At 37.5% G+C, this 18,536-nt stretch overlaps 1 protein-coding gene across 4 annotated transcripts in view; it reads left to right on the top strand.

The window, feature by feature from the left end:
* The window catches only part of ANKRD13C (ankyrin repeat domain 13C), a 105,937-nt gene that overhangs the window by 70,326 nt on the left and 17,075 nt on the right, over positions 1-18,536 (top strand). The gene's annotated exons all lie outside the window — the stretch shown is intronic.

The raw sequence follows: 18,536 nt of genomic DNA, 5'->3' as shown, positions 1-18,536 counted from the left end.
ATTGACATCATTATGAAGAAGAAGAAAAAGAAAAAAATGATCTTTGGGATTTTTTGGTGAATCTGTACTTTGAGTCTTCATTAATAAATAGATTAAAAGCATGAAACCTAGTGTTAAATTTTTTGTTCTTTCTTTTTTATTTTTTTGAGATGGATTCTTGCTGTGTTGCCCAGGCTAGAGTGCAGTAGCTCAATCTCAGCTCCCTGCAATCTCTCCCTGTCCTGGGTTCAAGTGATTCTTCTGCCTCAGCCCCACCAGGTAGCTGCCTATAGGCCCTGCCTCCAGGGCGGGCTAATTTTTGTATTTTTAGTAGAGATGGGGTTTTACCGTGTTGGGCAGGCTGACCTCAAGGGATCCACCTGCCTCGGCCTCCCAAAGTGCTGGGATTACAGATGTGAGCCACTGTGCCCAGCCCTAGTGTTAATTTTTAATCCATGTCCCTTTGCTGATATTCCTTCTGCTTTATTAATCAAAATCTGCTGCTTTGAAGGCCAAGCCAAAGATCCACCTACTTTATGGTGTCATCTCTGACTTATACCTTCTCATATACTTCTTGTTCAGCATACTGAAACCATGCTATATGCAAAGAATTGTGTGACAGTAAGGAAAGGGGAGGGGAAATGAGGAAATAAAAGATGTATGAGACATGGTAACTGCATCTACAGTCTTTCTCCTCTGTGAAGTAAATTAGATGCATTCATAAATTTATTTTTTATTTGTATAATTTTAGTTTTCAAAAAAAAAATTCTAGAGTCATACAAAGAATTATTGGACACCCTTCATCAAGATTTCCCATATGGGCCTGGCGAGGTAGCTCACGCCTGCAATCCCAGCACTTTGGGAGGCCGAGGCAGGCGGATCACCCGAAGTCAGGAGTTCAAGAACAGCCTGACCAACATGGAGAAACTCTGTCTCTAAAAATACAAAATTCACTCGGTGTGACGGCGCATGCCTGTAATCCCAGCTACTTGAGAGGCTGAGGCAGGAGAATAGCCTGAACCTGGGAGGCAGAGGTTGCAGTGAGCTGAGATCCTGCCATTGCACTCCAGCCTGGGCAACAACAGCAAAACTCCATCCCTCCCCAAAAATTTCCCAGCTGTTAACATTTTACTGCCATTTGTATAGCACTGTTTTTCAAACTGCAATATAGAGATCCTTTAGTAGATTATAAGAAATTAATTTAGTGGTTCAGAACTACTTTTTTTTTTCTTTTCCCCCTTCAGTTGTTGGCAATACTTAAAAAAATTAGTATCTAAATAAAGTGGAAAGCCAGGCACAGTGGCTCACACCTGGAATCCCAGCACTTTGGGAGGCCAAGATGGGAGGATTGCTTGAGTCCAGGAGGTTGAAATCAGCCTGGGCAACAAAGCAAGACCCTGCCTCTACAAATAATAATAATAATAATAAATTAGCTGGGCACAGTGGCATGAGCCTGTAGTTTCAATTACTTGGGAGGCTGAGGCAGGAGACTGGGCTCACTTGAGCCCAGGAGACTGAGGCTACAGAGAGCTATGATCATACCACTGCCACAACTCCAGCCTGGGTGACACAGTGAGATCCTATCACCAAAAAAAAAAAAAAATAGATGGAGAAAAATCAGAGCACATTGCATATTATGAGAGTCATTACTACTTCATGAAACAATAGTTTCAAGTGTGTATGTGTTGTATAAACATGCATATGTTTGAGTGCTGGATTATAATATAAATTGTGAGTCACAGTTATAAAAAGGTTCAAGGCTTCTACAAGGAGGCTGGAATTCCTGGAATGTTTAGTCCTTTCTCTAAACATTGTCCCGGATTCTATGTTTTAGTGATGGTTAAACTTCCTAGGATAGTATGCCAGGTTTCAACTAATTCATGGTAATACTATGTGTGTCAGTAAAACATTTTAATATTTAGAAAGACCATGTATTGAGTAAATCAGCTATAGTTTAATTGAATACATTCTGTAAAATGTTTAAGTTCAAATTGTGATCATGCCATTTTAGTGTTATCCTGTACCCTTCCTGCCACATCTCATTTGTGCTCCTTATTTTTCTTCCGACTTTGGCATAAAGCTTCACCAGATTTAATTTTCTGGAAGCCTGCTAGTATTTACTGATCTCTTCGTCAGTAGGAAATATAAGTCAAGATGCACTCAGTAAATAGAAACGGAGATGAATTAATAGCGGGAATGCTGAGCTCAGTCTTTGACATGGCTACTATCTTCTCCCATTGTTGACCAGACCATCTCTTTGGACTTATATTGTGATTTAAATTTTATTAGAGTTCTTTTGAAAAAAAATAATTTTGTTGTATTGGTAGTTATTGCTACTTTTGTTTAATTTGGGCAATAAACTAATTTGGGATGCGTATATGGAAATGACTTTATAGAATGCCATTTCATGGACTGTTTGCTGGTTATTTCTTCTGGTCTGATTTATGTACATTTAAACTTATGAAAGGTAACTTGATTTCTTAAGGGCAGAGATTGTAAACAGATATACTTGAATAAAGAGGTCTTTAAGTAGCATTTTAAGCAGCTATAGTTTTGCAAGTTGAAATTAAAACATAGTTTAATGCCAGATAGCTATGTAATGGAACAAATTAATATTAATTAAATTAAATAATTAAGCTCTAAACTTGTAATCAGAAATTAAAGGAAACACTTCCCATATGAACCATAGGATTTTGAACCTTATAGTTGATGAATATTTAAATTCAATTTGTCAGTTTCTACAAAAGATAAAAATGTGGTGGGATTTTGATTAGGATAATGTTGAATTGGTATATAAATCAGTTTCAACATAAAACCTGTTTGGATTTTTTGGAATTAAGCTTTGTATTTTGAGAAAATTGTAAACTCACATACAGTTTTATGAAATCATACAGAGATTCCATGTATGCCTCACCCAGTTTCCCCCAATGGTAACCTCTTGCCAAAGTGTAGAACAATATCACAGCCAGAATATTGGCATTTGCAGGCAAGTCACAGAAGACGTCTACCACCATAGGATCCCTCATGTTCCTCTTTAGTGGGCACGTCTGCTGCTCCCTTCGCCTCTCTCTGTTCCTTATGCCTGGCAACCACTAATCTGTTCTTCCATGTCTTTAATGTTGAAATTTCAAGGATGTTGTATAAATAGAATCGTATAGTACTTAGCCTTTTGAAATTGACTTTTTTTTTTTTTTACCACTTAGCATTTATTTTTACCACTTAGCATAATTCCCTGGTGATTTATCTAAGTTGTATGTATCAATATTTTGTTCTTTTTATTGCTGAGCAATACTCTATGGTATTAGTGTGCCACAGTTTGTTTAACCATTCACATGTTGAAGAGCATCTGGATTGTTTGGGCCATGATTAATTAAGCTGCAATAAACTAGAATATAATATAAGTCTTCATTTTTCTGGGCTAAATGCCCAAGAGTACAGCTGCTGTGTCATGTAGTAGGTAGTTGACTGTTTAGTTTTGTAAGAGACTGCCAAAGTGTTCTTCATTTTACATTCCCATTAGCAGTGTATGAATGATCCAGTTTTTCTATATCCTTGCCAACTTTTGGTATTGTCATTATTTTCTATTTTACTCATTCTGATAATGTTTAATGCCATCTCATTTTGATTTAATTGCATTTTCCTAATGGCTAATAATGTTGAATGGTCAACTTGAATGGTCAACTCTTCACGTGCTTGTTATCTGTATCTCCTCTTCTGTAGCATGTCTCTTCATACCTTTTATTCTTTTCCTAATTGGATTTTCTTTTTTTCATTACTATTGAGTTTTCAGTTGTTGTTTTTGAGGCAGGGTCTCACTGTTTGGCTCAGACTGGAGTGCAGTGGCATGATTGTGGCTCCCTGCAACATTGACTTCTTGGCTCAAACAATCCTCCCACCTCAGCTGAGATTACAGGCATGCATCACCATGCTCAGTTAACTTTTTTGTTTGTTTGTTTTGTTTTTTATAGAGACAAGGTCTCACCATGTTGCCCAGGCTAGTCTCGAACTCCAGGGCTCAAGGGATCCCCCTACCTTAGCTTCCCAAAGTGCTGGGATTATAGGCATGAGCCGTTATACCTGGCCCAAAGTTCTTTATATATTTCAGATGTTAGTTCTTCATCAGATTGGTGTTTTGCAAATATTTCCACTCACTCCATAGCTTGTCTTTTCATGTTCTCAAACTGGGCTTTCACTGAAAAAAATTTTATCATTTTGATGATGTCCCATTGATCAATTTTTATCTTATGTCACATGCCAAATCTGAGAACTTTTTGCCTAGCCCCAGGTTCCTAAGATTTTCTCCTGAGTCTTTGCTAAAAGTTTTATATCTTTATATTTTACATTCAAGGAAATGACCATTTTTAGTTAATTTTGTGGAAAGTTAAGAGGTTTAGGTCAAAGGTTTATTTATTTATTTTTGTCTTGGATGCCTAGTTGCTCCAACATCATTTTTTGAGAAGTCTGTTCCTCTTCATTGTATTGCCTGCTGAGATTTGTATAGGGATGGTGTTGAATCTACAGATCAATTTGGGGAGGCTTTATATCTTAACAATATTGAATCTTCTGTTTGATGAACATGGTGTATCTCTTCATTTATTTATGTTCTCTATAATTTCTCTCAGAAGTGTTCAGTGTACAAATCTTACACATTTTATTAAATTTACCTTGTAAATTTTTAATATTTTTGAGGCTGTCATAAAAGATTATCCTTAAATTTTATTTCCTAGTTGTTTGTTTTTCATATATAGAAATAATGTGATTTTGTGTGTGTGTGTGTGTGTGCGTTGGAGTCTTACTCTGTCACCCAGGCTGGAGTGTAATGGTGTGGTCTCAGCTCACTGCACCCTCTGCTTCCCAGGTTCAAGCCATTCTGCCTCAGCCTCTTAAGTAGCTGGGACTACCCCGGCTAATTTTTATATTTTTAGTAGAGATGGGGTTTCATCGTGCTTTCACTATGTTGGCCAGGCTGGTCTCGAACTCCTGACCTTGTGTTCTGCCCGCCTTGACCTCCCAAAGTGCTGGAATTATAGGCATGAGCCACTGTGCCTAGCCTAAATGTGATTTTTATATTTCTTTTTGTTGTGTGTGAGACAAAGTCTCACTCTTGTTGCCCAAGCTGGAGTGCAATGGCATGATCTTGGCTCACTGAAACCTCTGCCTCTTGGTTGATCTCCCAAGTAGCTGGGAGTACATGATCTCCCAAGTAGCTGGGATTACAGGCACGCACCATCACGCCTGGTTAGTTTTTTGTATTTTTAGTAGAAATAGGGTTTCCCCATGTTAGCCATGCTGGTCTCGAAGTCCTGACCTCGGTGATCTGCCCGCCTCGGCTTCCCAAAGGATTTTTATATTTCTGTATTTATATATTCCATGGTCTTTTTATTTTTTTTTTATTTTTTTAAATTTTTTTGGAGACAGAGTCTCATTCTATCCCCTAGGCTAGAGTGCAGTGGCATGATCTCTGCTGACTGCAACTCTGCCTCCCAGGTTCAAGTGATTCTCCTGCCTCAGCCTCCAGAGTAGCTGAGATTACAGGCACCCACCACCACAACTGGCTAGTTTTTGTATGTTTAGTAGAGACGGGTTTTCTCCACGTTGGCCAGGCTGGTCTAGAACTCCTGACCTCAGGTGATCCACCCCTCTCGGCCTCCCAAAGTGCTGGGATTACAGATGTGAGCCCCACACCCTGCCTATTCTATAGTCTTTTGTATATTACTTAGGATTTTCTACAAATGCTCATGTCATCAGATAATAAAGATAGTTCTACTTTTTTCTTACCAGTATTCCTTTTATTTGCTTTTCTTACATTACTGCACTGGAAAGTAACACCAGTATAATAGTGAATAAAAATGGTATGAGCAGGTGCATATGCCTTTGTCCTGATTATGGAAGGGACGTTTTTGTACTAACATTATTTATTTTAAAAAATTATTATTTTTCAACCTGACTTAAGTCATTTATTTAAGAATTACTAAGAATGATGGTTGTGTTGTTTGTCAGCACAGTAATCCTTTTAAGATTATATTTTTAATAATTTTAGAATAAAGAAAATGTGCCTTGTTATATGTTGTGTAGACTTTTTTTTTTTTTTTTTGTCCAGAGCTCCAATCTGTTTATTGAAGGACATAGATCAATACTAGGAGTATATTTATTAGATTGGTCATTTTACAACTTCTTTATTTATTTATTTTTATTACACTTTAGGTTCTGGGGTACATGTGCAGATCATGCAGGACTGTTGCATAGGTATATTCATGGCAATGTGGTTTGCTGCCTCCATCCTCCCGTCACCTATCGCTGGCATTTCTCCCCATGTTATCCCTCCCCAACTTCCCTACCCCATGTTGTTCCTCCCCTATTCCTTCCCAACAGACCCCAGTGTGTGATGCTCCCCTCCCTGTGTCCATGTTCTCTCATTGTTCAACACCCACCTATGAGTGAGAACATGCGGTGTTTTTCTGTTCTTATGTCAGTTTGCTGAGAATGATGGTTTTCAGATTCATCCATGACCCTACAAAGGGCACAAACTCATCGTTTTTTATGACTGCATAATATTCCATGGTGTAGATGTGCCACATTTTCCTTGTCCAATCTATCATCGATGGGTATTTTGGTTGGTTCCAGGTCTTTGCTGTTATAAACAGTGCAGCAATGAACATATGTGTGCATGTGTCTTTATAATAGAAGGGTTTATAATCCTTTGGATTATATACCCAGTAATGGGATTGCTAGGTCAAATGGAATTTCTATTTCTGGATCCTTGAGAAATTGCCACACTGTCTTCCACAATGGTTAAACTAATTTACACTCCCACCGACAGTGTAAAAGTGGTTCTATTTCTCCACATCCTCTCCAGCATCCGTTGTTTTTAGATTTTTTAGTGATCGCCATTCTAACTGGTGTGAGGTGGTATCTCAATGTGGTTTTGATTTGCATTTCTCTAATGACCAGTGATGATGAGCATTTGTTCATATGTTTGTTGGCCTCAAATCTGTCTTCTTTTGAAAAATGTCTGTCCATATCCTTTGCCCACTTTTGAATGGGTTTTTTTTTTCTTGTAAATCTGTTTTAGTTCTTTGTAGATTCTAGATATTAGCCATTTGTCAGATGAGTAGATTGCAAAAATTTTTTCCCATTCTCTTGGTTGCCAGTTCACTCTAATGATTATTTCTTTTGCTGTACAGAAGCTCTGGAGGTTAATTAGATCCCATTTGTCTATTTTGGCTTTTGTTGCCAATGCTTTTGGTGTTTTAGTTATGAAGTCCTTGCCTATGCCTATGTCCTGAATGGTTTTGCCTAGGTTTTATTATAGGGCTTTTATGGTTTTAGGGCTTATGTTTAAGTCTTTAATCCATCTGGAGTTAATTTTAGTGTAAGGTGTCAGGAAGGGGTCCAGTTTCTGCTTTCTGCATATGGCTAGCTACTTTTCCCAACACTATTTATTAAACAGGAAATCCTTTCCCTGTTGCTTGTGTTTGTCAGATTTGTCAGATATCACATGGTTGTAGATATGTGGCATTGCCTCTGAGGCCACTGTTCTGTTCCATTGGTCTATATCTCTGTTTTGGTACCAGTACCATGCTGTTTTGATTACTGTAGCCTTGTAGTATAGTTTGAAGTCAGATAGTGTGATGCCTCTAGCATTGTTCTTTTTGCTTAGGATTGTCTTGGCTATGTGGGCTCTCTTTTGGTTCCTTATGAAGTTTAAGGTGGTTTTTCCAGTTCTGTGAAGAGGGTCATTGGTAGCTTGATGGGGATAGCATTGAGTCTATAAATGACTTTGGGCAGTAGGGCATTTTTACAACATTGATTCTTCCTAACCATGAGCATGGAATGTTTTTTTGTCTGTTTGTGTCCTCTCTTATTTCCTTGAGCAGTGGTTTGTAGTTCTACTTGAAGAGGTCCTTTACATTCTTTGTTAGTTGTAGTCCTAGGTATTCTCTTTGTAGCAATTGTGAATGGCAATTGGTTCTTGATTTGACTCTCTTTAAGTCTGTTATTGGTATATAGCAATGCTTGTGATTTCTCCACATTGATTTTGTATCCTGAGACTTTGCTGAAGTTGCTTATCAGTTTAAGGAGTTTTTGGGCTGAGATGATGGGGTCTTCTAAATACATAATCATGTCATCTGCAAATAGAGAAAATTTGACTTCCTCCTTTCCTAACTGAATGCCCTTTATTTCTTTTTCTTGTCTATTTGCTGTGGCTAGAACTTCCAATACTATATTGAATAGGAGTGATGAGAGAGGGCATCCTTGTCTAGTGCCATATTTCTAAGGGAATGCTTCCAGTTTTTCCCATTTAGTATGATATTGGCTGTGGGTTTGTCCTAAATAGCTTTATTATTTTGCTATGCATTCTATTGATATCTAGTTTATTGAGAGTTTTTAGCATAAAGGATTGTTGAAGGTCTTCTCTGTATCTATTGAGATAATCATGTGGTTTTTATCTTTGGTTCTGTTTATGTGGTGAATTACGTTTATAGACTGGCGTATGTTGAACCAGCCTTGCATCCTTGGGATGAAGCCTACTTAATCATGATGGATAAGCTTTTTGATGTGCTGTTGCAATCTGTTTGCCTGTATTTTATTGAATATTTTTGCATCTATGTTCATCATGGATATTGGCCTGAAGTTTTCTTTTTTTTGTTGAGTCTCTGCCGGGTTTTGGTATCAGGATGATATTAGTCTCATAAAATGATTTGGGAATGATTCCCTCTTTTTGGATTGTTTGGAATAGTTTCAGAAGGAGTGGTACTAGCTCCTCTTTGTATGTCTGGTAGAATTTGGTTGTTAACCCATCTGGTTCTGGGCTGTTTTTGGTTGGAAGGCTGTTTATTGCTGCCTCAACTTCAGACCTTGTTATTGGTCTATTCAGCGTTTCGACTTCTTCTTTGTTTAGGCTTGGGAGGGTGCAAGTGTTTAGGAATTTATCCATTTCCTCCCGGTTTACTGGTTTATGTGCATCGAGTTGTTTCTACTAATCTCTGATGGTAGTTTGTATTTCTGTGGAATTGGTGGTGATATTCCCTTTATTGTTTTTATTGCATCTATTTGATTCTTCTCTCTTTTCTTTTTTATTAATCTGGCTAGTGGTCTATTTCATTGATCTTTTCAAAAAACCAGCTCCAGGATTATTTTTTTGAAGGGTTTTTTGTGTTACTATCTCCTTCAGTTCTGCTCTGATGTTAGTTATTTCTTGTCTTCTGCTAGCCTTTGAGTTTTTTTTTTATCTTGCTCCTCTCGCTCTTTCAATTTTGAGGATAGGATGTCAATTTTAGATCTTTCCTTGCTTCTCATATGGGCATTTATTGCTATAAATTTCCCTCTAGACACTACTTTAAATGTGTATCAGAGATTCTGGTATGTTGTGTATTCATTCTCATTAGTTTCAAAGAATATCTTTATTTCTGCCTTCATTTCATTATTTATCCAGTCAACATTCAAGAGCCAGTTGTTCAGTTTCCATGAAGTTGTGCGATCTAGAGTTTGTTTCCAAACCCTGAGTTCTAATTTGATTGCACAGTGGTCTGAGAGACTGTTTGTTATGATTTCCGTTCGTCACCACCAGGCCTGCCTTACAAGAGCTTCTGAAAGAAGTACTAAACATAGAAAGGAGCAACCAGTACCGCCACTTCCAAAAATGTACCAAATGGTAAAGAGCATCGACACAATGAAGAAACTGCATCAACTGATGGGCAAAACCACCAGCTAGAATTAAAATGGCAGGATCAAATTCACACATAACAATATTAATCTTAAATGTAAATGGGCTAAATGCCCCAGTCCAAAGACACAGACTGACAAATTGGATAAAAAGTCAAAACCCTTAGGTGTGCTATAGTAGGGAAACCCATCTCACATGCGAGGACACACATAGGCTCAAAATAAAGGGATGGAGGAAGATTTACAAAGAAAATGGAGAGCAAAAAAAACCAGGAATTGCAATCCTAGTCTCTGATAAATTAGACTTTAAACCAGCAAATATCAAAAGGGACAAAGAAGGGCATTACATAATCATTTGGACTTTTGATTAGGAAGAATTGAAGAGTTGCATTTGAGAATTTTTTCAGAGTTCAATCACAAATCTTTTTAGAAGAAATTTAAAGAAAATATAATAATTCTATCAGATATTTATTAATATGTGTAATTTGATTTGGTTTAATTAGGTAAGGTATAGGATGCAAGAACAACAAAATAGAATTGATAGGTCTAATTATAAAAAGATATTGGTAGGTGTATGTTGTTTTTCTCTTAGACACAGAATTTAACACCAGGAAAGCAGCATGGAACTGTTACCAGTTTATATGTATTCAACAGTGGACATTAAAGAAGAAAAATATTTGTATGCATTTTTTTTACAATTTTAGGAGTGTAGTTCTTTTAAGCCTGCATAACAAGCTTTTTAAGAAAGGTATATATGGCCGGGCACAGTGGCTCACACCTGTAATCCTAGCACTTTGGGAGGCTGAAGCGGGCAGATCAGGAGATCAGGAGATCAAGACCATCCTGGCTAACACAGTGAAATCCCATCTCTACTGAAAATACAAAACAAATTAGCTAGGCATGGCGGCGGCTGAGGTAGGAGAATTGCTTGAATCCAGGAGGCAGAGGTTGCTGAGATCCTGTCATTGCACCCCAGCCTGGGTGCCAGAGCAACGCTCTGTCTCAAAAAAAAATAAAAAAGGTTATATATAAGTTTAACTTGGCCGGCTCAGTGGCAGCAGGAGGATCACTTGAAGTCAGGAGTTCAATACCAGCCTAGCCAACATGGCGAAACCTTGCCTCTACTGAAAATACAAAAATTAGCTGGGCGTGGTGGGTGGCGCACTGTAATCTCAACTACTCGAGAGGCTGAGGCAGAATTGCTTGAGCCTGGGAGGTGGAGGTTGCAGTAAGCCAAGATAGTGCCACTCTACTCCAACCTAGGTGACAGAGTGAGACTGTCTCAAAAAAAAAAAAAGTTTAACTCTATCATTTAATGTGAGGTTAAACACTATGGGATCAAAGAGGAAAGAACTTACAAATAAATTCAAGAGACATTCTCATTTTAATGGTGAGTTAGATTTAAAAATTTAAAGTGTTAAAAGACATTATAGCTGTGTGTGTTGCCTCACACCTGTAATCCCAGCACTTTGTGAGGCTCAGGTGGCTGGATCATTTGAGGTCAGGAGTTCGAGACCAGCCTGGCTAACATGGTGAAATCCCATGTCTACTAAACATACCAATAAAATTAGTGGATGTGGTGGTGGGTGCCTGCAATCCTAGCTACCTGGGAGGCTGAGGCAGGAGAATTGCTTGAACCCAGGAAACAGAGGTTCCAGTTAGCTGACATCATGCCGCTGCACTCCAGCCTGGGCAACAGAGTGAGACTCCATCTCAGAAAAAAAAAAGACATTATAAATCAGTATTGAAAATTGATGCTTTTGAGGTCACCGCTGACAGTATAAGAACAAATCAAGTATAGAAATAGACATATGCTATATTAATTTTCTAGTCATGGTGAATTGTAGGTAAGTCAGATGTATTTAATTAGTGACAGTTGTGTGGAAAGCATCATATTTTATCAGAGAGTAATGAAGGATTCTCCAGTGGCCTAATTTGAGTTGAGTGCCACAAACTCAAATTCAGCTTCTATGGGTTAAAAACCAAATTTATTGAATGTCTTTTGAAGCTGGCTAAAAAAAGAAAACAACAACGACAACAGAATTCATATACATCTCAACAAAGTTTTCTTTCTTATTGACATTGGCTTAAAACATTGGAGTTGTTAGCATGGGCTTTGTACTAAGTACTTTCTGTATATTATCTGGTTTAGTTATTATAATGACCTAAAGAGGTGAGTGCTGTTGCCCATTTTATAGAAAAGAAATTGATGTTTAAATAAGTTAATTTGTCTGAGGTTACAAAGATAGAGAAGCAAAGATGGGCTTCTATTTTAGGGACCTGACTGCAGGCCTGTTCTTGCTCTAAGTGTTTTGCTTCTTAGTCTGTTTCTGTTATAGTTTCTTCTTTCTGTATATCCAGGCGTTAACATGTCTTAGCAATTTTTTCAGAATGATGGGAAGTTGAAGTTGGGAAAGAGTGGGGAAAACCTTAAGAAATAATCCTGGGATGTGTTATTGGTAAATGTAGTAAAAACTAGTAGAGCACATAATAGTAAAAATATGTTTTATTGTCTTTGGAGCATTGTTAAAAGTTTCAAAAACCTAGAAGATATATATATGATTTCTTATTTTTTCAAAAGACCTGAAAATATTACATTTTAAAGTCATGTTTTAATAGAATTTCAATTCTTAAATGCCTACTTTTTTTTTGAATGAGTTTATATGCATTATTATAAATTTGGGTTTCTTTTTGTCCCCCACCCCCAACCAAATATTTATTTCAATTTCTGCAAGAAATGGCTTATAGGTAGTATTTAGGAGGAATTATTTGCCATTTGACTACTTTTACTGTGCCTCTTTTTCTTCCTTCCCAGATGTGGTTTTAGTATTTAGCATTTATTTTTGACAAAATTTTTGATAGCAAAATTTAAGTGCTCAGAAATTCTTAAGTCATGGATACTTACTCCTGTATTCTTAGACCCTTGTTGTGACCAGTTATCATTGGAGTAAGGAGCAATGTTCCATTCATACCTTAGACAGAGTCATTGGTAAAAGCACTTACTGCTTGCCAACTATATGTTCAGAATATTGAGTTAAGCCCATTCATCATTATGGATTTTTTCGTTATTTAAAAATCTAAATAGGAATACATAATAAAATATATGAATATCTTAAACTTTTGGAAATATCAGACTAATAACAAACGTAGAAATAAAGTATTTCCTATATGCTTCAAGGAAAACAGTCATCAGAAGTTTTAAATTTAATTACGAAGGAAAGGCTTGAAGGCATTTCAATTACAGAGCCGATTGATTTGGCTAAATAACATTAAAGAGTTACCTGGCATCCTGTAACAATCTTTATGTCTTCCTGTTTCATTAGATAGCCATGGCATCAGTATAGAGGAGGCACTGAAGGATTCAACTAGAAGTGTCAGTATATAATAAGGGACTTTGAATCTATTTGGGGTTCCTTGAAACAAAAAAAAAGGACTAATTAGAATAAACTTAAACTAGAAAACACATTTTTAGAATATGATAATTGATATTTATAGTGATGAGATAAATTGCTCAGTAAAAGATTAAACTATATGATTACAGTCTTTACTAAGATGGGGAATGTATAATATATTGTTTAGAGAGAATTTATTTGGAAATAGTAGAAACTTATTTGGGAAAGTTATTGCCTGAAAAAAATATAATGATGTGACTTGCCACATTATCTAATCATGTGACAAATGTGTCTTTACCATGAAAATGTTATATATATATAATATTAAAAATATTAATAGAGATTTGGGTGTATATGGGATTATTCTTTGCTGTGGTTCTTGTTTGGAGCAGCAATCTTAAACTTTTCCAACTGTTTCCCCTAAAAGTAAAGGTTCTATTCATGCATATCTCTCTGCTTTCTAGCATATCACTAGATACTATTTTATCTAATGTTTTACCACAGCATTTGTAAGGGTCATTAAACAAGCTTTTTAAGCTTTTTCATTCTACTGATAAGCTATTGCTACATGTCACAATATTATATATTATATCCCACTGTACATTTGGAATTTAGTATTGGTTATAAGTTTGGCTGCTTATGAGAAATCCCAAACTAGTGAGATCTCAACAGTGACTTAAACTAGAAAGATTCTTTTTCTCTCATGTAAAAATATGAGTTTGTGTAGTTTTTCTCTGCTCTGTTAGTTAACCTCAGACATAGCTTTTTTTCTTTTGTCTTCTCTGCCATTCCTAGGCCGTGACCTTCATCCATGTGGTATAAGATGATTTGTTACCAGTTTCATATTCCAGCCAGGAGGAATAGTAATTCTTTTATTTATTTATTTCTTTTTGAGACAGATACTCCCTCTGTCGCTTATGCTGGAGTGAAATGGTGTGACCTCAGATTACTGCAGCTTCTGCCTTCTGGGTCCAAGCAATTCTCTTGCCTCAGCCTCCCGAGTAGTTAGTAAATACAGGGTTTCACTATATGGGCCAGACTGGTGTTGAACTCCTGACCTCAGGTGATCCGCGTGCCTCAGCTTCCCAAAGTGCTAATCAGAAAGAAGAAGGCCTACCTCTTCTGTTTGAGAACCCATTCAGAAGTTGTACACATCACTCTGTTCATATCCCACTGATTAGAATTTAGTCACATGGGCCCAAGCATGGTGACTCATGCCTGTAATACTAGCACTTTGCCTGTAATACTAGGCCAAGGTGGGAGGATGGGTTGAGCTCAGGAGTTCAAGACCATCCTGGGCAACATAGTGAGACTCTGTGTCTAAAACAGATTTAAAAATAAGATGGACATGGTGGTATGTACCTGTAGTTCCAACTCCTCGGGAGGCTGGGACGGGAGAATCACTTGAGTCCAGGAGGTCATGGCTGCAGTTAGGTGTGATTGAGCTACTGCACTCCAGTGTAGGTGACAGAGCAAGACTGTCTCAAAAAAAAATTGGTCACATGATAACACCTAGCTGCAAAGATGACTAGAAAAGAAGTCTATTCTAGGAGTTCATATGCTCATCCAAAAATTTGGAAGAGAGGTTCTTTTACAAAGACTAATGGGAGAATAGATATTGGGGAGACAACTAACAATCTCTGACATCTCATCAGTGAGTACATAAACACTGGTTAACTGTCACCCAGATTTAGGAAGCCAGTAATCCAAATGAGAAATGTAAGGGCATGCTGTTCAAAAATGTAAGGACAGAAAATAGACTAAATAGACTCAAGAAATCCTTAGGATTTTGTAATTGATGAGATATAGAGATAATCTATCTCTATATCTCATGATGAGATATGCCTTTAACTATATTCTTCCTTCACATCACCAGATCTATAGTGCTTTTGCCTACCTCTGCTTGAATAAACATAAATGTCTAAAATTTAGTATGTCTAAATCTGATCATGCTTTCTTTCCTCCTTCTTCTTTTCTTAGGTGGTGCCACCATTATCTCTGTATTTATCCCAGCCAGAAACCTGAAATTTCTTCTTAGACTTCTTAGCTTTCCTCTTATCTCTATATCTCATCAATTACAAAATCCTAAGGATTTCTTGAGTCTATTTAGTCTATTTTCTGTCCTTACATTTTTGAACAGCATGCCCTTACATTTCTCATTTGGATTACTGGCTTCCTAAATACACTGCCACCAGAGTAATCACACTGAAATAGATGGAATCATGTAATGGTTGTGCTCAATAACTAAAATGTATAGAGTACTTGCTATGTGTGAGAAACTTTTTAAAGCAATTCACATTTAACAGCCCATTTTTAGCATCACATTAAACCCTCTGAGGTTATATAGTTTACTGAACTGAGGCAAAAGAGGTTGAATAATTTGTTCGAAGTTAGCTAGTCATTGTTGAAGCCAGAATTGGATCACTCTGGCTCCACAATTGGTGTTTTAACGACTATATGGTATTGCTCAAAAATATTTGTCCATTGCTTCCTGAGTAAAAGATTATCTACTTTGTATGTAAAACCCTTTCAGGCTACTTTTTCTCTTCTGTTCCTGGCCACTTAACACTTAACTTAATGTATACAACTAGACGCACTGCACTTGCAGTTTCCGAGTATATCATGCTTTCTCTCAACATTCTCCTTTCCCCAGTTCCTTCAACCAGTTCCGTTTTTCTCTTTTAGACTCCTCAACTCAGAAGTCACCAGTCCACATCTGTTCGTTACCCCAGTCTGTCATAAACCCCTTCTGTGCAAATTTATGTCATTCTGTAGCCCCAGTCACCCTCAATTATATCATAGCCCCTGTCACCGTCAATTGTAACTATTTACTTTTTGTTTTTCTTTGTAAGCTTCTCAAGGAAAGAATATGGTCTTTCATCTTGCCTGATACTCAAAAAAATCTGTTTCCTTTTTCCTTTCTTTCCACATCCCTCTGCTGCTATTCAGAGATCATCAATAACTTCTAACCAACAAAATTTATGGCCTTTTTTCAGGCTTCTTTCTCCTCTAAGTCTCTGCAGTGTCATATTGAAACAGTCTTTCCTTTTGGCCTCCATTAGATTGTAGGGGAAGCTAAACTTTACCTCTTCCAAACTTAGTTCTTAGTTGAAATGGATTCTCATATCAAAAGACAGGTTTACAAGAGAAAACAAACAAATTTATTAATCCGTGCCATACACCACACAAGAAACCTCAAGGAAAAGTAACTCAAGGACCGGACATGGTGGCTCACACCTGTAATACCACCACTCTGGAATGCTGAGTCAGGTGGATCACTTGAGGCCAGGATTTTGAGACCAGCCCTGTCAACATGGCAAAACCCCATCTCTATTAAAAATAGAAAAATTAGCCAGGCATTGTGATGCACACCTGTAATCCCAACTCAGGAGTCTGAGGCAGAAAAATTGCTTGCACCTGGAAGGCAGAGGTTGCAATGAACTGAGATCATACCACTGCACTCCAGCCTGGGTAACAGAATGAGACTATATCTCAAAAAATAAAACAACAACAATAACAATAAACTAACTCAAAACAGTGGCTTAGAACTCTGCTTATTCACTTATATACCATCTTTGACAAAGAACAATAAATTTGTAGAAAAATGACAGGACAAAGGAAAGTGATTTAGGTTTCCAAGAACAGGAAAGATTTGTTTGCAGATTTCACTGGTGCTGTCTCTGGCCCAGTAAGGGTATAGAGTTATTGCCAGTGAAGCAAAATTTATATTCTATAGTTAGGCAGAAAACAGGGAGGACAGAAAAAAAGGTTTTCCTCCATTTACTGCTTCTCTCTCTTTTTATTTATTTATTTTCTTTTTTTGAGACAGTGTCTTGCTCTGTCATACAGACTAGTGTGCAGTGGCATGATCTCAGCTCACTGCAGCCTCCACGTCCTGGGCTCAAGCAGTCCTCCCACCTCAGCCCTTCAAGTAGCTGGGACCACAGGTGTGCACCACCACACCTGGTTCCTTTTATTTTTATTTTTTTGTAGAGATGGGGTTTTGCCATGTTGTGCAGGCTAATATTGAACTCCTGAGCTCAAGCGATCAACCTGCCTTGGCCTCCCAAAATGCCAGGATTAATTATAGTTACGAGCCACCAGACCTAGCCTGCACTAAGCTTTTTGTGTGTGTTATCTCCGTTAATTAACAATGAGTTAGTAACCCAATTCTCATTTTGCATGTGAGTTAGGTTGATATAATAGAAAGTAACTTGCCCAAATTCACACAACGACCAGGTATCAGATCTGGGATTCTAACTCAGTTTTGTGTCTTAACAATCCTTGATTTTAACACTCTAATATTTGGCTCATTAGCATGTTACATTAATTATATGTAAACCACATATATTGAATGAGATCCTCTCAATGTTATTATCATCTTTTTATGTATATTAGTCTTTCACGTATTGTCTTTTTGCTCCATAGTCCTGTTAGGTTTTCCTTAGGAATTGAAATTTTTTTTTTAGTGAGTTCTTACCCCCACCCCGCCCCACTCTGATGCCCAGGCTGGAGTGCAATGGCATGATCTTGGGTCACTGCAATCTCTGCCTCTTGGGTTTAAGTGATTCTCTTGCCTCAGCTTCTCAAATAGCTGCGTGCCGCTATGCCTGGCTAATTTTTGTATTTTTAGTAGAGATGGGGTTTCACCATATTGGCTAGGCTGGTCTTGAACCTCTGACCTCAAGTGATCCATCTGCCTTTGCCTCCTAAAGTGCTAGGAGTACAAGCACGAGCCACCACACTCATCTAGTTCTTTTTTTTTTTATCCTATGAGTCAGGGTCTTACTCTGTTACCCAGGCTGGAGTGCAGTAGTGTAATCATGGCTCACTGCAGCCTCAACCTCCTGGGTTCAAGTGATCCTCCTGCCTCAGCTTTATAAGCAGCTGGGAACACAGGCATGCACCACCACACTCAGCTAATTTTCTTTTTCTTTTTCTTTTTTTTTTTAAAGACAGCCTCATTATGTTGCCTAGGCTGGTCTCAAACTCATGGGCTCAAGTGATCCTCCTGTCTTTGCCTCCCAAAGTGTTGGGATTACAGGCATGAGCCAGTGCATCTGGCCCAAGAATGTCCAATTTCCACTTCTACTCTAGAATTTAGTTCCTTGTTGCCAGTTCATCTTACAGTGATTGAAATTGATATTTAGCAAAGATAAGGTGAAAGCTTTAAAATCTGACCTTTGCAATTTTTACTATCTATTATCTCTGTTTTGAACTTCCCTTCTGAGTTTAAATCAGTCTACTTGTGTTTTTTACCTTTAATTCTTTCTGTTTTAAATCTGAAGTCCAATAAGATAGTCTTGATTATTGCCCACAGAAGATTGCTGTCTTTTCGGATATCTTTTCTATTTTCTATAACCTCATTAGAAGATTGCTGTCTTTTCGGATATCTTTTCTATTTTCTATAACCTCATTTGGCCTTTAATAATATGCTATTTTATATTTCTGGTTTACTTCTTATGCCTGTTTCTTTTTTTTCTTTCCAATGCCTTCAAG

Source organism: Callithrix jacchus, chromosome 7 (genome assembly GCF_049354715.1).
Source record: "Callithrix jacchus isolate 240 chromosome 7, calJac240_pri, whole genome shotgun sequence".
In the NCBI taxonomy this organism is placed as follows: domain Eukaryota; kingdom Metazoa; phylum Chordata; class Mammalia; order Primates; family Cebidae; genus Callithrix; species Callithrix jacchus.
This window is presented reverse-complemented; position numbering and strand designations above follow the sequence as displayed.